The 23,861-nt window shown below is 49.0% G+C and overlaps 1 protein-coding gene across 5 annotated transcripts in view; it reads left to right on the forward strand.

Annotated features, from left to right (window-relative positions):
• LOC139753369 (orphan steroid hormone receptor 2-like) overlaps positions 1–23,861 on the forward strand; it is a 467,590-nt gene that overhangs the window by 150,588 nt on the left and 293,141 nt on the right. The window contains exon 1 of one of the 5 annotated variants that reach the window (XM_071669770.1): positions 16,323–16,356. The exons of the other annotated variants lie outside the window; for them this stretch is intronic. The gene's annotated coding sequence lies outside the window, so the exon portion shown is untranslated. Of the gene's footprint in view, positions 1–16,322; positions 16,357–23,861 lie in introns of those variants that run through there. 5 annotated transcript variants of the gene reach the window in all.

A 23,861-nucleotide genomic window follows, 5' to 3' on the forward strand; every position in this document is an offset into this window, starting at 1 on the left:
GTGACGAAGAATTATACTCCGTAGAGTTAAACCTTTTGGAAAGGAGGAATGATGACCCTTGGAGAGGGGGAGTTAAACCTTTTGGAGAGGAGGAATGATACCTCTTGTAGAGAGGGAGTTAAACCTTTTGGAGAGGAGGAATGATGCCCCTTGGAGAGGGGGAGTTAAACCTTTTGGAGAGGAGGAATGATGCCCCTTGGAGAGGGGGAGTTAAACCTTTTGGAGAGGAGGAATGATACCCCTTGGAGAGGGGGAGTTAAACCTTTTGGAGAGGAGGAATGATACCTCTTGTAGAGAGGGAGTTAAACCTTTTGAAGAGGAGGAATGATGCCCCTTGGAGAGGGGGAGTTAAACCTTTTGGAGAGGAGGAATGATGCCCCTTGGAGAGGGGGAGTTAAACCTTTTGGAGAGGAGGAATGATACCCCTTGGAGAGGGGGAGTTAAACCTTTTGGAGAGGAGGAATGATGCCCCTTGTAGAGGGGGAGTTAAACCTTTTGGAGAGGAGGAATGATACCCCTTGTAGAGAGGGAGTTAAACCTTTTGGAGAGGAGGAATGATACCCCTTGTAGAGGGGGAGTTAAACCTTTTGGAGAGGAGGAATGATACCCCTTGTAGAGAGGGAGTTAAACCTTTTGGAGAGGAGGAATGATACCCCTTTGTTACCATTAGAGAGATGAAGCCCCTTGTAGAGAGGGAGTTAAACCTTTTGGAGAGGAGGAATGATACCTCTTGTAGAGAGGGAGTTAAACCTTTTGGAGAGGAGGAATGATGCCCTTTGGAGAAAGGGAGGGGGTAATTAAACCTTTTGGAGACGGGGACTTAACACCCTTGGTCAGAAACGAATTACAATCATAACAACTGAAATTCTACCTCTTGGAGAAGCTAAATTAAATCTATTGAGGAGGGAAGTCATCTTCTTTGAGGGGTTGAACTCCTTGACGAGGGGGAATCAAACCTCTTGGGAAATTAAACCTCTCAGAATGAAGGGGGGAGGGAGGTGTTAGTCTAGCACAACAGGAATTTGAGTAGGGGGAATTACAGTTGTTGGGGGATGGGGGGGGGGGGTTAAAACTGTAGGAGAGGATAAGTGAGATATAGAGGGGGAAATTAAACCATTAAGAGGGAGTTAAACCAGATTAAGGAGAAGGATAAACCCACCTGGTTAGGGAACGTTAAAAAACGTGCAGAGGGAGAGTAAAGCACGTGCAGAGGGAGAGTGAAGCACGTGCAGAGGGAGAGTGAAGCACGTGCAGAGGGAGAGTAAAGCACGTGCAGAGGGAGAGGGAAGCACGTGCAGAGGGAAAGTGAAGCACGTGCAGAGGGAGAGTAAAGCACGTGCAGAGGGAGAGGGAAGCACGTGCAGAAGGAGAGTAAAGCACGTGCAGAGGGAGACTGAAGCACGTGCAGAGGGAAAGTAAAGCACGTGCAGAGGGAGAGTGAAGCACGTGCAGAGGGAGAGTGAAGCACGTGCAGAGGGAAAGTGAAGCACGTGCAGAGGGAGAGTGAAGCACGTGCAGAGGGGGTTAATCTACGCGGGACGAGAGGAGTCATGACGTGGATCCTGGGGTGGGCATGATGACGTGCACCACGTGGCGCGGGGGAGCCGGTTATGTGTAAGCCCCCCCCCCCTCCCTCCCTCCCCACAACACATCATGACGTGGGATGGGGAGGACAGTGTCGGGAGGCAGGACCACGTGATAGGGAGGTTAGAAACGCCGTAGCGCATAGTGGGGTTAGGGAGGTCGAGGCGTGTGTTTGGGGTTGCGAAGGCGGAAGGCTGGACACGTGGTGGAGGTTGGGGAAGCTAGAACACGGGGTGGGGTTTGGGGTGGCTAGAGCACGGGGTGGTGGTTGGGCAGGCTGGAGCACGTGGTGTATGGCAGGGACCATGAACACGTGGGCAGTGCCCCAGTGTCCTTTCCCCCGGCCTGGCCACTGTCATGAGGAAGGAACACTCCACTGTGAGGTGTGGTGAGGCAGTCAGTGTGGTGAGGTGATGACTGTGTTGTCCAGGGTGTGGGCTGGAGACGGTGGTGTGGGCTGGGGCCGGCCGGGGGCAGCGTTCACCCGGCATGACAAGGACTGTTGCTCCCTGCCGCTGCCTGCTGGTTCCTCCGTGGAACGCTTGCGTGCATGGGACCATGGCTCCTGCCGACCCTCAGCTACGTCCTGTCTTTCCTCAAACCAACATGGAACGGACACGCAGCTACCCCAGTCATGACCACCACACACGTAGGAGACAACGGAATATGTGAAATTCAATCAAGGAATTGATTACAGCTGCTCAGGTGTTTGTATACATAACTCTCAAAGGTGGAGAGGTTCCAGGAAAGACGAGGGAAGGTGGAAATTCCACTGATCTGCGTTTCAGGGAAAGAGGGAAACGTCATAACGGTTCGTCCTCGTGTGGCTGGCCTGCATTCACAAAATGTGGGAAGCAGCGACCGACCTGAACCGTGTCTGTGTGATAAAACTGCAGGTGGTGGTGAACGGAGGAGGAGTACATGGCTTCCATCCTACCACGTTGGTCCACTGGATGTTAGCGATGGACCTGGAGTGTTGGTTCATGGTTCTAGCCGGCTCCTCCTAGCAGGGCGGAGGTAATGTAAGGGTCCACAGGTGCTTGTGAGCCTCGTGTGAGGTGGCATAATGGTCGTCGCAAGTGACCTGTTGCTTGCCTCCCGTGCTCACCCCTCCTTCAGAGGAACATCCTTCTACGTTCTGCTGCAAGTTGTGGTTGTGTCAGGGACATGCCGGGCCCGCCTAGGATGAGACGTGAGCTGTAGATGATCACACTGAGGTGTGGCCTCAATAAAGCCCGAAGTTTGAGCCTTAGAACTCCCTCCCGGGACCCCTCAATATCCTGGGTGTCAAACTGTTCACCTCGAGTTCAACAAATGCTCCAATTCCAAGTCATGAACTGCCATACACCTGTGTGTGTGTGTATGTGTGTGTGTGTGTGTGTGTGTGTGTGTGTGTGTGTGTGTGTGTGTGTGTGTGTGTGTGTATGTGTGTGTGTTTATGATTGTCATTTGACCAATGTTCTGAGCTCCCATGGCCGTTCATGACATGGAATTTAGATACTTGTTTATCTCAAAGTAAACCGCGAATTCTGTCTTTGAGTCCGGGTTTTTTTTTGTGACACCCTCAGTGTCATGGCTTATGTTTGTTGCAAGGGTGAATGACCTCGTGTGTCACACAGGGGTGTGCTCCTCCTGTACTGAATTGAATTTGAAGCCTCTACTTGTCTTAATGTCCGTAGACAGAGCATGTCAGTGATTGCATGGATGGAGGCACGTTCAGTGCTAGGGGGGGTATGTGGGAGGCCAGTACAGAGCGCACAGTGGGTACAACACATGGACGTAGGAGGGTGACAGGTGGGTCCGAGTGGGGCCCTGGGACCCAAAGGTTCCTCGTCCCGTCAGGAAAGGGTTCAGTTGGGTACAAGGCCAGACATGACAGTGGGAAGTGTAATATTATCACAGTGGGGTTCACAGTGTAGAGTGTACAGGGGTTCAACGAGAGGTTTCAGTTACGTGAGTCATTGACAGAGCGCGTTGACCTGTTGACGACCATTACGTATGAAAATTTACGTGATTTGGCAGGGTTTCAGGGTGCGTTTGGGTGTACGTACATACATTACCTTATAATGGGGGAATGGAGGACCATCACAGCGGGGGTACACCGTACGACGTGCATAGGTTCGAAAGGAGGTTTAGGGTACCTCATATCTATGATGTTTGATATAAGGATACAATGTAGTCCTGATGGTCACATGTGGAAGGTTTTTATGATGGATGCATTGCGCATGTACAAGATGCCTGTGTGTTTACATGAGGGCCAGTTTTGGATAAAGTGGCAGATAATCTTCAAGGACATTACTATACACAAAATCGTTAAGAGCTCTCTAAACACTAGGCCTTGGGGTTTGAAAATACTGATTTCAGGGTTGTGGAATACAACATGTTCAAGTGTGTGTGGCTATCATGGATTATACAACATGTTCAAGTGCGTGGCTGTCCTGTGCCGAGCAGAACCAACACCAGGAATGTTCAGAACACTAGTTTCTCGCCTCTTGCCACATGTGCCCCAGTTGTATTGTGCCAGCTACAGCATCACACTGTCCAGTACTGGTCCTCTGCTTTCCATACTAATGTCTCTTAAACATGAAACGATCATGGTCCCAAGCCTTTCAGCTTTTCTTTGGGGGGGTCTTCCTCCTCCACACGGGCCAACTCTATGAGGTCGGTGTGGACTGAGGCTTATTCATACCAAGTCTGGTGCGGGGAAGAAGGAGGTGAGGAGCATGTTTAGCAAGCTCATCACACGTGGTCATGGCTCTTATGTCTACCATGTGGACGTGTCCATAGAAAATGAATATTGCAGGCCATTGATATAGGCCTCAAATAGCCCGGGAATGAAGCATGGAACGGGCAGTTTCCTGCAGGGCACTGAGGGCTGTGTCGCGCGGCACCGTGTCGCTCTGATCATGGTGAGGTGGCCCGCGGGGTCTCCCGCACTGATAAACCAGCGGACCATCGTACAGTGTCTCATCATTATCGATCGTGGGATAAAAAGCAACACTTGCATGGCCTTTGACTTGCTTCATACGCCTTCGTAGGCTTTACCAGCTGGTTATATGTCTTTCCTTCTGGCTGCCTGGTTGTTAGTGGAGGACAGAACCTGGAGTGGCACGGTAATAACTGACGGTAGGTTACGATAGCCTCATGTTTATGGTCTCGTGTGGCTCAGGTACGATAATGCCCACGTCCCATCAGCATCTGATAGTCACACTGGCTCCCCACTCCCTCCACAGGGTGGACCTCTAGCTGCCAGAGACATGCCGCATCTCATGTTGTAGAAGGTTTATACCAGGGTGGTGTGGTCCATGTCATGGTATGGGGTGTGTTCTGAGTATACCTTTGTAAGGTAGACTCGGTATATGCTGTGATATATACCCCTCCTCCTGCCGAGGGTGCGCGTGAGGTAGGTGAGGGAAGGTCTGTGGAATGGTACATCTTTGTACCTGCCAGCGAGACGCTTCCTCTCTGTATAGCCAGACAAGTCAAGGTTTTTTAACAGGGGAAAGGACGGAAGGGCCGCCTCCCGAGCCTCGTGAATGGCACCATCACCAGGACACGACCAGGGTCACCTGACGTAGGTTATTGTGTGACCTGTTATGGTAGTGTGACCTGTAATGGTAGTGTGACCTGTTAAGGTAGTGTGACCTGTAATGGTAATATGACCTGTAATGGTAGTGTGACCTGTTATAGTAGTGTGACCTGTAATTGTAGTGTGACCTGTAATGGTAGTGTGACCTGTATTGTTAGTGTGATTTATTATGATAGTATGACCTGTAATGGCAGTGACCTGTAATGATAGTGTGACCTATAATGGTAGTGTGACCTGTAATGGTAGTGTGACCTGTAATGATAGTGTGACCTGTAATGATAGTGTGACCTGTAATGGTAGTGTGACCTGTAATGGTAGTGTGACCTGTAATGATAGTGTGACCTGTAATGATAGTGTGACCTATAATGGTAGTGTGACCTGTAATGGTAGTGTGACCTGTAATGATAGTGTGACCTGTAATGGCAGTATGACCTGATATGATACGGCTAATTGTTTACCTGTGTCGCCTGGCTCAGGTGGAACATGTGCTGGTGCCTTCATTATGTTTATGTCTGTACCGTCCCTGTGTGGAGGGGAGGGGGTCTCTCTCTCTCTCTCTCTCTCTCTCTCTCTCTCTCTCTCTCTCTCTCTCTCTCTCTCTCTCTCTCTCTCATAGATTAATACGTAACGTCAGAGCGCAGATGTGTGTTAGTGGAGATTTAGGGCGTAATTATTTACACTGTACGGGGAGGGGAGTTTTACACTCGTGGTGTCGTCTTTACATATTGTGTGTGTGTGTGTGTGTGTGTGTGTGTGTGTGTGTGTGTGTGTGTGTGGACACGGTCAGGGAGGTCGCACCTGGTATCTGGCATCTCATTTGACCAGCATCAGCAACAGTAGCAGCAACATTAATCGGTAATGATGATCTCCAACAGGAATAACACCACAGTGAGGATAAGGATGAATATAATGCTAACAGTAATTGAATAATGATGGTAGCGACAATGATGATAATGGTTGGGTTGAGGACGAGATAATCTACCTAATCTACCTACCTTGTCTAGATCGTGGTATGAACAGGACATGATGTTACTGGGCGCCTCTCCCCCCACCTCTACCTCCCACTCTCCCAGACAGGGTAAAACCTCTCCCTCCCGCTCTCCCAGACAGGGTAAAACCTCTCCCTCCCAGTCTCCCAGACAGGTTAAAACCTCTCCCTCCCACTCTCCCAGACAGGCTAGAAAAAAAAGAAGAAAAAAACTAGTTTGGAAGAATAGAAACTGCCTTGGGAATTGTATAGGAACGTGTGAGTAGGGGAAAATTTTCCTCCCATACCATTCTTACACATCGGGTACACTGGGGGGGGGGGCAGATCTGGGCTCTGGGAGATATAGGTCAGAGTGCAATATGAAGTATTAAGTGTAGGCTTCATGTAGAGGTTGTGTGAGTCTTCCTGTGTATTGCCTTCTGGTGTCACTTTTATTCCAGTTGTTTACAACGTGAGCAGATGGTTTGCTGGACACATCCTCCTGGTAATCCTCCCTCATGGCGTTCTGTCTGGTCTCTGAATCTTCGTGTCACGTGGAGAAGTTTTTCGTGCGAGCGATAGGCTCGAATTTACGTAGCACGTCGAAACCTTTCGTCAGATCTTCCTTGAAGTCTTTGCTTATTTTTTTCTTTCTTTCTGAGAGAGAGAGAGAGAGAGAGAGAGAGAGAGAGAGAGAGAGAGAGAGAGAGAGAGAGAGAGAGAGAGAGTCATGTTAGGGACGAGTCTTTCGTCATTAGACTTGATTTCGTCTCGTTATGTGATCACTCTGCCTCCTCGTCTTTACATCCGTCCGTTTGTCTCTTCATCTTCGGTTAAGCTTGATGACCTGCCTGAGGAGAGGGTATTGCGCGTGGGTCCACCTGACCAGGTCGTTGTACGGAGTGCGTGTGTCGCATCCTTCGGCTATGGTTTATATTTCGACCCACGAGTCACTGCGTCCTGGTGACTATATTTCGTGTCTTTGAGGTCATTACTGATAGTCATTCTAATGTGTTTTACTCCTGATGATGGTGTGCCAAGCATGTTGCATTCGTACTTCACATTCATCGCACCAAAGTGCATTACTTCGCACTTGTCTGAGTTGAAATCCACTTGCCACGCCTCTAGCTGCTCCATCAGCTTGTCTAAATCCCGTGTGAATCCCTGGACAATCTTGACTGGGCTTTGCCTCCGAGTTTCGTGTCGTCGTCGGCCAACTTCGTAATTCCTCAGGTGGGAAGAGTCCTGTGCGCTGGTCTCTTGATGTAGATAATGAACAGTATGGGTCCCAGGACTGAACCTTGTGAGACTCCGCTGGTCACATGAAGCGAGGCGGATGATGTCCAGATTTGGAATCCCAGTCATTGTATTATATGACGAAAGGATTCGAAGTGATTGACTCTGGTGAAGGTCGATTTATTTTCTTTTGAATTCCATGACGGATTCTGATTATTGTCAAACAATTAAACGAGAGTCGAAGTTTGGCTTGTGTAGTGGTTGATCGAAGTGCATTTTGTCTCCATTGGAAATTGGTGTTATACTGGCAAGTTTCCAGTCTGAAAATTTTTCCGATCTTTCTTTGATTTGTCAGATATTGTGGTGATGGGAAAGGCTATTTAATCGGTGAATTCCTCCAGTATTCTGGGGCTGATGTCGTCTGAACCAGTTGACTTGCTGAGATATAGTTTGTCCTGATATTTGAGTAATTCTCGTGTTCAATATATATATTTTTTGATCCAATTTCTCATTCTCTGGTGCCCATAAATACGTTCTGTGCCTGTTGTATGGTAGACGAATTTTCGATTGTAAAAACAGAGAGTGAATCCTGCTTCTTCTTTATGAAAATGAGAACAGAAGAATGAAAGGTTTGCGGATCTGTGCGTTTAAGAAGTGAGAGAGAGAGAGAGAGAGAGAGAGAGAGAGAGAGAGAGAGAGAGAGAGAGAGAGAGAGAGAGAGAGAGAGAGTTGTGGTAGCGAGTGGAGTATTTTTGAGAGAACTGAGCAGGTTGTGCTGAAATGGTCTGGACATATAGAGAGGAGGAGTGAAGGGAGACTGACTGAGGATATACGTGTCAGGAGCAAAGGGGAGGAGGAGGACTGAGTGAAAGAGGCTTTGAGTCGTCAGGACCTGAACATGCAGGAGGGTGAGAGGATTGTATGGGATAGAGAAAGCTAGAACGTTGTGGATGGTATACATGAAATGACGTGCTGTCACAGAGCTGAACCAAGGCATTTGATGTGGTGAGGAAAACCAGGGAAAGGTCTGTGGGGCTTGTGTGTGGATGTGAGGCTCAAGTTTCCGTACATTATATATATATGACAGCTTGAGGGTGGATGAGGCCGTTCTTCCTTTGTCCTTGGCGCTACATCGATAACTTGAGAAACAGGATAAAAAATATATGGAAAAATATTTTAAGAAGGGAAGGCACTTGTTACTGGTTGTTAAGTAAGGTCTCACTGATAGGATGAGGAAGTGTATGGCGTGATGGGAGTGTGCATGGCGGGGGTAATTATACGGTAGGGTGAAGTATGTATGGTAATGTGTTGTGGGGTCAGGGCATGTATACTGAGGCGCGGTTGTACTTGGATGGGTAAGGGAGTGTGTGATAGCATGATTGTGAGTGTATGGTGGGGTAGGAGTAGGTTGTATATGGTAAGGTGAAGGAGTGTATGGTGGTATGGGTGTATGTATGGCAGGGTCAGGGAGTGTATGAAGGGATGTATGTGTGTGTGTGTGTGTGTGTGTGTGTGTGTATGTGGCAGGGTTAGGGAGTGTACGATGGCAAGGGTGTGTGTGTGGCGGGGTCAGAGAGTGTATGGTGGGGTGGCAGGAGGACACAGGGGTAAGAGGGAAGGCCATTCCTCTTACAATCATGTACCGTCCCGACCACCCGGGTAATCTGATAAATACATTGTGTGGAGCTGGCTCGTCTCTGGGAGCCAGGCAGGGGGTCATATTCACCGCGGTGCCTCCTCCCGGCCTGAGATTGGGGAGGCTGGTGTCATCATGCTGCCGTGTCTGCCAGCCGAGCACTGGGAGGTATGTCGAGGGCAGGTCGAGTTGAGGGAGGTACGGGCACGGGTAGAGGGGACAGCTGTGTGGCAGAGGCTCATACCGGAGGGGTGTGAACTGGTCCCCTGGCTGGGTGAAACCTCTGGCCACAGGAACACCTAGGGAAACCCTCACCGCCACTGCCACCTTCACCGACCAACACACACACACACACACACACACAGTAGGAAAAGAATGATTTGGCCTCTTGGCCGCTCTTATCTCTCGCTGAACCTTGACCACGCTGAGCCTCTTGGGTGCTGCGTGACCCTTGGCCCCGCCAGTCTCTTGTCCCCGTGTGACATCTGGCCCCGCCGACCCCCGCAGACCAACAATACAGCATGTTGGCCCGGCCCGTGTGTACTCATACGATAAGGTGATAAACCCGGCGTGAGGGAGAGGGCCACTGGGCGGGGTCAGGCGCCGGGGTTCGGGGAGGGGGGGGGGGGGGGGGTTGAAGACGGACCATGTGGGACGGGGCCAGGCGGGACGGGGCCGGGCCGGGCCGGGCCGGGCGGGGTCGCTCGGAAGGGTTGAACACTGGCTCTGTCCGGGAGGGTGTGGGTGGTAGCTTGGCACAGTATGCCCAGTGTATGATTACGTATTAATGATAATCTATATGTACGGTCCAGTACAGGTACGGTGGGGTACGACGGTACGATATAGTACGGTGCGGTACGGTACGGTGCAATACGGTACGGTGCGGTACGGTGATACGGTACGGTACGGTTCGGTACGGGAAGGGAAGGGAAGGGGGTGTTACACTCCTGAGGCCTAATCTCCCGTGTGTGTGGAGGAGAAGGGTATGTGTGTTGTGGTGGTGTCTGTGTTGGGCTGAGGGAACTTGTGCTGACTTAGGGAGTGTATGGTTGTGTGTGTGTGTGTGTGTGTGTGTGTGTGTGACATCTGTGTGGTGTTTAGGGAGGGAAGGTATGTGGTGAGGGAGAGGGGAGGTTGTGAGGACTGACTGTAGGTGTATGTGGTGAGGAATGGAGGGGAGGACTGACCCCACCAGCCTCCCACAGGTGTGGCATAGTACCGTTTCAAGTGACCTTCGATATCTGTTGACCCCTGAGGGTGGGGGGGGGGTCGTCAGAGGTCAGGTCGTCGTACCTAAGGTTTGTACCGTCGTGGTTCATGGGTCGTACCGCGCGCCGCCCGGGGTCGAGGGCTTGGTGAGGTGGTGGTGTTCGGGTGCCAGGCTGGAGCGTGGCACTCGTGGCACCCCTCCTGGTGATGTATGCCGGGGGGGGGGGGGACCGGCCCTTGTAGGGGGTGGGGGGGAGGGCGCTGAGGTGCGTCCGGTTATAAACAGAAAACGCGGCGCTCCAGCCCAGGCTGGGGGTCGCTTGGTAGATGACTGTACGCTATGTGTGTGTGTGTGTGTGTGTGTGTGTGTGTGTGTGTGTGTGTGTGTGTGTGTGTGTGTGTGTGTGTCTGTGTGTGTGTATGTGTGTGTGTGTGTGTGTATGTATGTATAGTGTGTGTGTGTCTGTGTCTGTGTGTATGGGTGTGTGTATGTGTATGTATGTATAGTGTGTGTGTGTGTGTGTGTGTGGGTGTGTGTGTGTGTGTGTGTGTGTGTGTGTGTGTGTGTGTGTGTGCGTGTGTGTCTGTGTGCTCGTTTTACTCTGTTTATTTATACTTCAGTCATTCCTGCGCAAGTAATCCCTTCTGTAGTTATGAAGCTCCTGCAGTACTTAGGAAGTAGTCCAAGTCCACTAGTCTGGGGGCCATAAAGTCTTGTGGTGTGGTGTGTGTGTGTGTGTGTGTGTGTGTGTGTGTGTGTGTGTGTGTGTGTGTGTGTACCCGTGAGGCTAGCTTACCTGGTGATAGATAAGGTGCTGTTGGTGTTATCTTTGTTATCAGGTGCCTCCTGTTATCGCGAGGTCGATCCACGGGTCCTGCCTCCTCTACCCAGCATCTCCCAGGGAGAAAACAGCCCACCACCTCCAGCAGATGAGTGTGAGATAACCCGCCCACCCACCCACCCCACCTACCCACCCACCCACCACCAACAGATGAGTGTGAGAGAACCCATCCACTCTGAGCTGAAGGAAGGCTGGGAGACCACCTACTCCAGAAGGAGGGAACCCACCCGCTCCAGCAGGAGGGAGGGAGGGAGAGAACCCACCAACTCGAGCAGGAGGGAGGGAGGTAGGGAAACCATCCACTCCAGCAGGAGGGGGATAACCCACCCAATTTAGAGGAGGGAACCCACCCACTCCAGCTGAAGGGAAAGAACCCACCAACTTCAGTAGGAGAGAGGGAGGGAACCCACCCACTCCAGCAGGAGGGAGTTAACCCACCCACTCTAGCAGGAGGGAGTCAACCCACCCACTCCAGCAGGAGGGAGCCAACCCACCCACACCAGCAGGAGGGAGTCAACCCACCCACTCCAGCAGGAGGGAGTCAATCCACCCACTCCAGTAGGAGGGAGCCAACCCACCCACTCCAGCAGGAGGGAGTCAACCCACCCACTCCAGCAGGAGGGAGTCAACCCACCCACTCCAGCAGGAGGGAGTCAACCCACCCACTCCAGCAGGAGGGAGTCAACCCACCCAGTCATTATCTCAACATGTCAAAGTACATGTGTGACTCTCTTCGTCTAGCCTCGCCAGAAAGTAGGTCACGCCCTGAAATTTAATTGTCTGAGTCCGGAGGTATGTATGGCGTGTGTATGCCCATACATGATACGTGTGTTGTATATATGACGTGTGTGTGTGGTATATACGGCGTGTGTATGCCCATACATGGTACATGTGTGGTATATATGGCGTGTGTATGCCCACACATGATACATGTGGGATATATATGGCATGTGTATGCCCATACATGATACACGTGTGGTATATATGGCATGTGTATGATATATATGGGGTGTGTGAGCAACATATGGGTATATGGTATATATGGGGATGTGTAGGCGGCATACATGATGGGTGTATGGTATATATAGGGATGTGTATGCGGCATACATGATGGGTGTATGGTATATCTGGGATGTGTGCGCGGTATACATGTGGGTGTATAGTATATATGGGGTGTGTAAGCGGCGTATAGGATGGGTGTATGGTATATATGGGTATGGTAAATATGGGGTGTGTGGTATATATGGGGCGTGTGGTATATATGGGGTGTGTGGTATATATGGGGTGTGTGGTATATATGGGGTGTGTGGTATATATGGGGTGTGTGGTATATATGGGGTGTGTGGTATATATGGGGCGTGTGGTATATATGGGGTGTGTGGTATATATGGGGTGTGTGGTATATATGGGGTGTGTGGTATATATGGGGTGTGTGGTATATATGGGGCGTGTGGTATATATGGGGCGTGTGGTATATATGGGGTGTGTGGTATATATGGGGTGTGTGGTATATATGGGGTGTGTGGTATATATGGGGCGTGTGGTATATATGGGGCGTGTGGTATATATGGGGCGTGTGGTATATATGGGGTGTGTGGTATATATGGGGTGTGTGGTATATATGGGGTGTGTGGTATATATGGGGCGTGTGGTATATATGGGGTGTGTGGTATATATGGGGCGTGTGGTATATATGGGGTGTGTGGTATATATGGGGTGTGTGGTATATATGGGGCGTGTGGTATATATGGGGTGTGTGGTATATATGGGGTGTGTGGTATATATGGGGCGTGTGGTATATATGGGGTGTGTGGTATATATGGGGTGTGTGGTATATATGGGGCGTGTGGTATATATGGGGTGTGTGGTATATATGGGGTGTGTGGGCTTAATAATGCATGATACACCATTGAGAGGCCGAGTACCCCTCCCACACGGGCACTGACCAGTATTTCGAGAGGGACGGATGACCTATCAGTGCGCCGCCTGCGGCACGTGCTGGCCCGGTGAATTGTGAATATGACCGGTATGTAGAGGGGTCGTGGGAGGTCACAGGTCGGTCAGGTCACGTGCCGGACGGCCGCTGGGGGGGGGGGGGTTGAGTGAGGGGTGGTGGCTGTCATACCCTGGACGTGATGTGGCGCTTCGTTGTGCACGTCATGTTTTGACGTTGATTCGTAATGCATTATCGCCGTGAGTGTGGTTGGTGTGGCGCTTAACCGTAACCATCTCGCCAGACTCACATGGTGAGGACGGAGCAGTCGCGGTACACCCGCGCCACTTGCCTCTTCAACCTTTGCCTCGGGACGCAGGCGTATATGTGACTCTCGGTACATATGAGTCTTGGTATATGTGACTCTCGGTACATATGAGTCTTGGTATATGTGACTCTCGGTACATATGAGTCTTGGTATATGTGACTCTCGGTACATATGAGTCTTGGTATATGTGATTCTCGGTACATATGAGTCTTGGTATATGTGATTCTCGGTACAAATGAGTCTTGGTATATGTGATTCTCGGTACATATGAGTCTTGGTATATGTGACTCTCAGTACTTACGAGTCTTGGTATATGTGATTCTCGGTACATATGAGTCTTGGTATATGTGATTCTCGGTACATATGAGTCTTGGTATATGTGATTCTCGGTACATATGAGTCTTGGTATATGTGATTCTCGGTACATACGAGTCTTGGTATATGTGACTCTCGGTACATATGAGTCTTGGTATATGTGACTCTCGGTACATATGAATCTTGGTATATGTGATTCTCGGTACATACGAGTCTTGGTATATGTGACTCTCGGTACATACGAGTCTTGGTATATGTGACTCTCGGTACATACGAGTCTTGGTATATGTGACTCTCGGTACATACGAGTCTTGGTATATGTGATTCTCGGTACATACGAGTCTTGGTATATGTGACTCTCGGTACATACGAGTCTTGGTATATGTGACTCTCGGTACATACGAGTCTTGGTATATGTGACTCTCGGTACATACGAGTCTTGGTATATGTGACTCTTGGTACATACGAGTCTTGGTATATGTGACTCTCAGTACATACGAGTCTTCGTATGTGTGACTCGGTACATATGAGTCTTGGTATATGTGACTCTCGGTACATATGAGTCTTGGTATATGTGATTCTCGGCACATATGAGTCTATATGTGACTCTCGGTACATATGAGTCTATTTGTAACTCTCGGTACGTATGAGTCTTGGTATATGTGACTCTCGGTACATATGAGTCTTGGTATATGTGACTCTCGGCACATATGAGTCTATATGTGACTCTCGGTACATATGAGTCTATATGTAACTCTCGGTACATATGGGTCTTGGTATATGTGATTCTCGGCACATATGAGTCTATCTGTGACTCTCGGTACATATGAGTCTATTTGTAACTCTCGGTACGTATGAGTCTTGGTATATGTGACTCTCGGTACATATGAGTCTTGGTATATGTGACTCTCGGCACATATGAGTCTATATGTGACTCTCGGTACATATGAGTCTATATGTAACTCTCGGTACATATGGGTCTTGGTATATGTAACTCTCGGTACATAGGAGTCTTGTGGTATATGTGACTCTCGGTACATATGAGTCTATATGTGACTCTCAGTACATATGAGTCTATATGTGACTCTCGGTACATATGAGTCTTGGTATATGTGTGTGTGACTGTCTGTCTGTGTGAGTGCATACGTGTGGGAGGGGTCAGGAAGGAGGGAGGGAGTGGTTCAGGAAGGAGGGAGGGAAGGAGTGGTTCAGGAAGGAGGGAGGGAGGGAGTGGTTCAGGAAGGAGGGGAGGGAGGGAGGTCGTCATATTGGGGTCACGGTGACGGGAAGCATATGACGTGTCACCACCATGTGACGTGTCCCAGCCTGACCTGTGGCGCATGGACCCACTGCCACCGGTACGGTACCTGTACCATACCGGGATACAAGTACCACTGGTACGGTACCTGTACCATACCGGGATACAAAGTACCACTGTTACGGTACCTGTACCATACCGGGATACAGGTACCACTGGTACGGTACCTGTACCATACCGGGATACAAGTACCACCGGTACAGTACCTGTACTGTACCGGGGTGCAGGTCACTGTCTCTCCTGGTACAGCGGGGGTTTGTTCTGGTCTGTATGTCCACTGGGTCATGACCCTGTGTGCCATATGTATCCCAGTTCTGAATTCCAGGTGACCATAATTATCTGGTTTACGAACGATTCATGTATTGTACAACCCCTTCCACGAGGGTGTTGTTAGGTCATGTTGTGATGTCTTGAGTGAGCCACCACATCACAACACGCACACACAACTGTTGTTAGGTCATGTGGTGGTGTCTTGAGTGAGCCACCACCACCACCACATCACAACACGCTCACACAACTGTTGTTAGGTCATGTTGTGGTGTCTTGAGTGAGCCACCACATCACAACACGCACACACAACTGTTGTTAGGTCATGTTGTGGTGTCTTGAGTGAGCCACCACCACCACCACATCACAACACGCTCACACAACTGTTGTTAGGTCATGTTGTGGTGTCTTGAGTGAGCCACCACCACCACCACATCACAACACGCACACACAACTGTATTCAAAACGCCAACGTATTAAGGTGTCTCCCTTCTTTTGTTTTTCTCCTCTCGTGGGTTGTGGTGAGGTCTTCCTGTGGTGTACATGTGGCAGGGAGTCGTGGTAGGAAAAGTTTGGTCGTGCGTTCATGTATGGCCAGTGGTCAGTGTCGGAACGTCTTGGTTAGGTTGACCCTGTCCCGTCTGGACGTCACGTATGGGGAACACCGTGTCGTATTGAAGTGCAGTCATCCCTCGTGCGTCTGCCGGTTTGATCATTGTCGTGTTTAGTGCGTATCGTGTGAGAGAGAGAGAGGAGAGAGAGAGAGAGAGAGAGAGAGAGAGAGAGAGAGAGAGAGAGAGAGAGAGAGAGAGAGAGAGAGAGAGAGAGGCTAGAATTTAAATCAGGTTCTTATTTTGGTCTTCCGTATTTCCCCCCGCTCATTGTGAACAGAACAGTAACCGAGTACAAGGTGGCTGGCTGGCCAGGGCAGGAGAGCTGGGTGGAGGAGGACCCGAGCTGATGGCAGCCTCCCAGCCGCCAGGAGGTTATCCCAACACCCAGGTACAGGGGGTTACTCCTGCATGTGTTGTAGTGTATGTTATAAACACAGGGTGTCAAAGCCTCGCCCCAGTAACACCTGCTTTTCTGTCTTTCCAGGTACGGGTGTGTGGAGGTGCTCTCGTCAGCTACGGTAAGCTCCTGGAAACACACACACACACACACGGAGGATCGTCGTGATCTCCTTATTAACATCATGCATTGTTTGTTTCCTTTCCTCCGCTGCTCATTTTTAGCGATCAGACCTTTACTACTTTTTTTTTCTCTATTCCTCCCTCATCATCGTACATCTTCATCATCATCATCATCCTTTTTATCCTTTGGTTCCTTTCCAAACGTCTTCATCTTCCGCCCTCATCATCGTCATCATCATCATCATCATTATCCCTTGTCGTTTGCTACCTGGCCTTCATCATTCTGTCCATCACTGCCTCCTTCCCCATCTTTACCCCACGTATCTTCTCCATCTACACTATGCACTCCTCTACCCTCAGGTTACAGCGTTGTCTGGTTGGGGGCAGAGTCAGGGAGACGAGTGTGTAGGTGAGGGACCTCCACGCGATGTTGGAAGGAGGTTGACAGTTGTAGGTTGTAGGGGCGGGGTTCTGGAAGCAAGTTCATAACTACTTGAAGGGAGGTTACTGTATCGGGAGACACGCGTGACCAGTTTGGAGGGTGGCACGAATGATTTAGAAGGTATGTGACCAGTTTGGAGGGTGGCACGAATGGTATAGTACGTTTGTGACCAGTTTGGAAGGGCGCACGAATGATTTAGGAGGTATGTGGCCAGTTTGGAGGGTGGCACGAATGACACAGTAGGTATGTGACTAGTTTGGAAGGTAGCACGAATAATTTAAGTGGGAGTGTGTCCAGTTTGGAAGGGCGCACGAATGAATCAGGAGGCATGTGACCAGTTTGGAGGGTGGCACGAATGATATAGTACGTTTATGACCAGTTTGGAGGGTGGCACGAATGATTTAGGAGGTATGTGACCAGTTTGGAAGGGTGCCACGAATGATTTAGGAGGTATGTGACCAGTTTGGAAGGGTGCCACGAATGATTTAGGAGGTATGTGACCAGTTTGGAGGGTAGGAGGAATAATTCAGGCTGGATGGAGCACAGTGTCGGCAGGTAGATGTGGGCCTGCTTGAAGCAGTCGGAGCAGCGGGAGGCGGGCGGCGGCGGCGGTGGAAGGCGAGCGTCTGACCTAAATTGGTGTTGGAGGGAGATAAGGGGCGAGGCAGGCAGGAGCGTTATCAGCGGTGACCCCTCCCGGCCAGGCCCTCAGCTCAACACTGTAGGGCCTTGTTTGACCCCCACACAGACGCCCCCACACTGAGGCTGGCGGGCTCTGGGTCACACGAGTTCCGCGTGCTGCAGGTGGCAGTGGCAGTCAGTGGCGGTGGTGGCTGTAAGGGGAGCCAGAGGAAGAAATGTGGTAGTTGATGGGGATGGTGCAGTAGGCCTACTACCCTGGGCCATGATGGTGATCCTGGTACTGTTGGTGATGGTGAGGATGATGGTGATGGTGATGATGGTAGTGGTGATGGTGGTGGTGGAGGTGGGAATGGATTTCGTGTAGAGACTAACGAAGGGAATGGGATCTTTCTTAAGACACGGAGGTGACTGGACTCTGGTGATGGTAGTGGGACTACTGGTAGTGGTAGTGGGACTACTGGTAGTGGTAGTGGTTGTGGTGTTGGTGGAGTGTGGTACCATACGTGCGGTGTGTGTGTGTGTGTGTGTGTGTGTGTGTGTGGTACTGATAAAGTTTATTCCCCCCGTGACCCGGCCAGACAGAACCCCTTTCTGGGTACGGTACGTTTGTGTGTGTGTGTGTGTGTGTGTGTGTGTGTGTGTGTGTGTGTGTGTGTGTGTGTGTGTGTGTGTGTGTGTGTGTGTGTGTGTGTGTGTGTGTGTATGTGTGTGTGTGTGTGTGTGTGTGTGTGTACTGTACGAGGAGGGAGATATATATTCGTGGAGGCCCCATCTCTTGAACATTCCTTAACACCATACACTTTCTTCAACATATGTATGCTGTTTGTGTGGACACTCTCAGATACAGTATGCTCTGAAATACAGTAGTGTAGGGTCATAAACCATTGTATATACTGAAATTCAGTTGCGTAGAGAGGGGAACTGTTCAATTGTATACACTTTGAAATACAGTAGCGTAATATGGAGAACTGGTACGTTGTATACGTTCAAATACAGTAGTGTAGGATCGTAGACTGAATTTGTACGTAAGATTTGGTGTATGGATGCAGAACACTGATGAAATCACGCTACATCATCTGACTCATGTAAAGATATGCGCTTTAAGCAGGGCTGGCTAGCGCGTATCGCTCACCGCATATGCTAACAAGAACCTGGTGTTCCTAGACTGACGTCAGGTCACCCATCCAAGTACTAACTAGCGTGACCCAGCGTGGCTTAACCTGTGTGATCGTGTGAGGCGATGTGTCAGTCCCCCCCCCCCCTCTCTCTCTCTCTCTCTCTCTCTCTCTCTCTCTCTCTCTCTCTCTCTCTCTCTCTCTCTCTCTCTCTCTCTCTCTCTCTCTCCTGGTATTCCACCTCCTCTCCCCCCCCCCCGCTTGGGATGGGAGTGTGGGTGGAATGGAGACCTAGTTGGAATGGGAATTCTGTGGTTGGATTGGGAATGCTATGGTTGGGGTGGTGATGGATTTAGTTGTAATGGCCTCGTAAAAACCCACCGCAATGGAAGTATTGACGTGGTTGACGTGGGGAAATGTTAACTCACTGGGGAAGATGGGGGAGATTGGCGTGGTTAGATTGAGGTTATTGATCTCGGTGGAATGGGAGAAATATTGATCTTAGCGGATTGGAACATTTGATTAGGATCAATAGTTGCTTTTTTGTGTGCAAGGGGAGAGTTGGCCTGGAGGGGGAGGGGATTATTGACCGAGGTGGAGAGGAAGTATTGACCTGATTGGAGGGGAAGCATTGACCTGGGTGGAGGACAGTTATTGACTTGGTTAGAGGGGAAGTATTGACCTGGGTGGAGGACGGTTGTAGACCTGGTTGGAGGGGAAGTATTGACCTGGGTGGAGGACGTCTATTGACCTAAATGGAGAACAATTATTAACCTGGGCATTGGGAAAGCATTGACCTGATAGGGGGGTTGGAAGTACTGACATAAATGGAGGGAAAATATTGATGTTGGTTAAGGGAAGGCATTAACTTTGGTGAAGGTAGAGTATTGACCTGGTGGAAGGACAGTATGGACACGGGTAGAGATGTATTCACCAAGTTGGAAGGAGAGTATTGACCTGGTCTATGATGGCGATATTGACATGTTGGAAAGGCCAACATTAATTAACTCAAGCGGTGTTAGGAAGATATTTCTCATATATATATATATATATATATATATATATATATATATATATATATATATATATATATATATATATATATGTATATATATATATATATATATATAGATATATATATATTATCCCTGGGGATAGGGGAGAAAGAATACTTCCCACGTATTCCCTGCGTATCGTAGAAGGCGACTAAAAGGGGAGGGAGCGGATGGCTGGAAATCCTCCCTTCTCGTTTTTTTTTTTTTTTTTAATTTTCCAAAAGAAGGAACAAAGAAATGGGCCAGGTGAGGATATTCTCCCTAAGGTCCAGTCCTCTGTTCTTAACGCTACCTCACTAATGCGGGCAATGGCGAATAGTAACAGACGAAAGTAATGGCCCAACCCACCCCCATACACAATGTATACACACACACGTCCACACACGCAAATATACATACCTATACATCTCAATGTACACATATATATACATACACAGACGCATACATATATACCCATGCACACGATTCACACTGTCTGCCCCCATTCACTCCCATCGCCACCTCGCCACACATGGAATACCTTCCCCCTCCCCCCTCATGTGTGCGAGGTAGCACTAGGAAAAGACAACAAAGGCCCCATTCGTTCACACTCAGTCTCTAGCTGCCACGCAATAATGCCCGAAACCACAGCTCCCTTTCCACATCCACGCCCCACACAACTTTCCATGGTTTACCCCAGACGCTTCACATGCCCTGATTCAATCCACTGACAGCACGTCAACCCCGGTATACCACATCGATCCAATTCACTCTATTCCTTGCCCTCCTTTCACCCTCCTGCATGTTCAGGCCCCGATCACACAAAATCTTTTTCACTCCATCTTTCCACCTCCAATTTGGTCTCCCACTTCTCCTCGTACCCTCCACCTCCGACACATATATCCTCTTGGTCAATCTTTCCTCACTTATTCTCTCCATGTGCCCAATCCATTTCAAAACACCCTCTTCTGCTCTCTCAACCACGCTCTTTTTATTTCCACACATCTCTCTTACCCTTACATTACTTACTCGATCAAAGCACCTCACACCACACATTGTCCTCAAACATCTCATTTCCAGCACATCCACCATCCTGCGCACAACTCTATCCATAGCCCACGCCTCGCAACCATACAACATTGTTGGAACCACTATTCCTTCAAACATACCCATTTTTGCTTTCCGAGATAATGTTCTCGACTTCCACACATTCTTCAAGGCTCCCAGGATTTTCGCCCCCTCCCCCACCCTATGATTCATATATATATATATATATATATATATATATATATATATATATATATATATATATATATATATATATATATGTGTGTGTGTGTGTGTGTGTGTGTGTGTGTGTGTGTGTGTGTGTGTGTGTGTGTATTCTTTTCTTTCATACTATTCGCCATTTCCCGCGTTAGCGAGGTAGCTTTAAGAACAGAGGACTGGGCCTTTGAGGGAATATCCTCACCTGGCCCCCTTCTCGATTTGGGTTTCACTCCCCCGGCCGGGTCATCAATCCAGTTACCCTCAACACTCAAGCCTGTCGTCTTTCCCACGTCCGGGGCGCCAGACGGCTGAGGTCAAGAGCAGAGGTCATCCAGGAAATATGGCTTCATATATATTGTCGTTACCGTCAGGACAAGAGAAGGTTGGGCCTTACGCAAGATGAAGGCCGGACCTAAGACCTCCTGCCAACCAGGAGTGGCACTATGAGCCACCCTCCTCCAATCACAGCCCGACCTTAGGCCTCTAGCCAATCAAGAGTGGCACTTTGGGTCACCCTTCTCCAATCCCACTTGAGACTAGGGCAGCAGGGCGGGGCAGGCCGCTCCTCCCTTCAATAAAAACCTGTGATGCCAGCTGGGCCACGATTCCTAGCTACCCCGCAGGCCCAGCAGGTAAGTGGGTTTCCCCTCTGTCTCAAACCCGTAGCCTACGATCACTGTGTAAAGTGGCGCCATACTAAACTCTACGGTGTTACACTGCCTCTGTCATTTAGGTCCGAGTGTCATAGTGTATTGTAACTTGTCATAGAAGTGTCCAACGAATAAGTGTATCTTGAATCATGTTTCTAATTAAATTGTCATAAAGGAAAGAGATCTCCTGGTTTGAAATCTTATCTGGAATATTGAATGTTAAGTGTTAACGTGAATGATTTGTACCCGATTAACGTGCTTCTGTTATTTTGTACTCTTTATTTCTTGTATTATATGTAGATTTAACCCTGGTGTTTGCTTTCATCCATAGCATTAAGATAGCGTTATCCAGTGTGCGTAACATGAACGCTCGTTGTATGTTTTGGACAATCACATGTTTACCAAATGGCGTCCAAGCTTCATCTCTTCGATGTATATCAACTGACTGTTATATTTCTCTCTTGTGTCTCCCCTGATGATGTGATTATTACACGAAAGTGCACTTGGGAACTTATCGTGTTTCATTTTCCCCGTGGACTCATAGGAATATATATATATATATATATATATATATATATATATATATATATATATATATATATATATATATATATACATATATATGTGTGTGTGTGTGTGTGTGTGTGTGTGTTTGTGTATGTGTCCAGATATAACCACAAAAGTAATGGGAGAGTAACAGCCAAACCCTACTTTTATCACATCATCTTAAAAGCAGACTGACATATGTATACAGTCGAGACTTGGGTCAATATGGGGCCTAAATTAAGTGTGATTGACCGAGTCAGGTCATAGGAGGTCAACCGGGGAGGAGGAACCATTTTTTGTTCATGATTGACACGTTAGGTCACAGCAGGTCAACAGTGATCCAGCAGTGTCAGGTCTGGTATGTAAAAGGTTTGTGTTGTCTGCAAATGGTTATGAACATGGCACGTCAGTCATGCTTAATTAACCCCGCACTGACCCGGGTTTCTCCTGTATATATTGCTTGTTGCGTTACCTTTCTGACACTTTGCCTGAAGGTAGATGTTTACCAAATGGCGTCCTAGCTTCGTCTCTTGGTTGTATATCATCTAACTGTTATATTTTTTGTTGTGTCTCCCCCCTGATATGATTATTACAAGAAAGTGCACTTGGCAACTTATCGTGTTTCATTTCCCTGTGGACTCATAGGAATATATATATATATATATATATATATATATATATATATATATATATATATATATATATATATATATATATATATATATATATATGTGTGTGTGTGTGTGTGTGTGTGTGTGTGTGTGTGTGTGTGTGTGTGTGTACATACACCATCCCCAGCTCAAGTCAGGTACCTCCATAACGACCAGTCCCCAAGAGGAGGATGAACAGCTTGGTTTTAGCTTTGGGTCGACTGCCGAGCCCCAGGATTCAAACCCCCCCTAGCTAACTCATGGTCAGTATCGCTATCGGCAACATCACAGTGGCCCGTGTGTGTTATTGCCCATAAGGACCCCGCGACTTGGAGGTGGTCAGTAGGCCAGGCAGCCACTGTATCTAACGATCGTTTGATTATGATGTAGTAATATTTTACGGTCTACAGAGAAGGCACGTCGAGGGACATCTTCGTCATCTCTTGTAGAAAGCAGAGGAAATGGATACGATGTTTAGGTGGGTAAGTAATGATAGTATTAGTGATGACAATGATGATGGAGGAGCGATGAAGAGCATTAGTGGGTCATGTGAGGGTACATATGTGGAACACATCACATGATAATTACAGGCAGGGGGTACTGGGTTATCAGATGTTGGATCATACAGTTCCCATCTTCCCGACACGTTGCAAGAGAAATGGTTTCCTGTGAGTCGTGAGTACATTTCATGTTGTCCGGCAGGCTTAGCCGGTGTGTGTGTGTGTGTGTGTGTGTGTGTGTGTGGGAGGTGGGGGGGCTGTGGTCTAATCTTCCTCGGTTTCCTTAGACTTTGAGCTGCTGTTGAATCCTGGTCATATTCCAGCGCCTGGCGAGAGTGTTCCAGCGTCCCTGGCTCTCTGCCTGTAGGAACTGCAAGTGTTTCATTGCCTTATTTTGAGGCTTGGCGGGTGTTCCAGGGCCTGGAATGTGCCTTCAATGCGCGGGCTGGAAGCTGGTCATGGTGCCAGCTCCGGCAGGGTTCACTACCAGTCGCTGGTCTGTTGCATCATGACGAATGGTATGGCGTCATGAATGGCATGACGTCTTGGTGACCTGACGCAATGAACCGCGCGCCATGGCGGCCGTGACGTCACAGTGGCCGTGACGTCAGGTGTTTACCTGAGCCTATTGATTGTGACGTGTTGGCTCGCACCTG

Source organism: Panulirus ornatus, chromosome 14, assembly GCF_036320965.1.
Source record: "Panulirus ornatus isolate Po-2019 chromosome 14, ASM3632096v1, whole genome shotgun sequence".
NCBI lineage: Eukaryota > Metazoa > Arthropoda > Malacostraca > Decapoda > Palinuridae > Panulirus > Panulirus ornatus.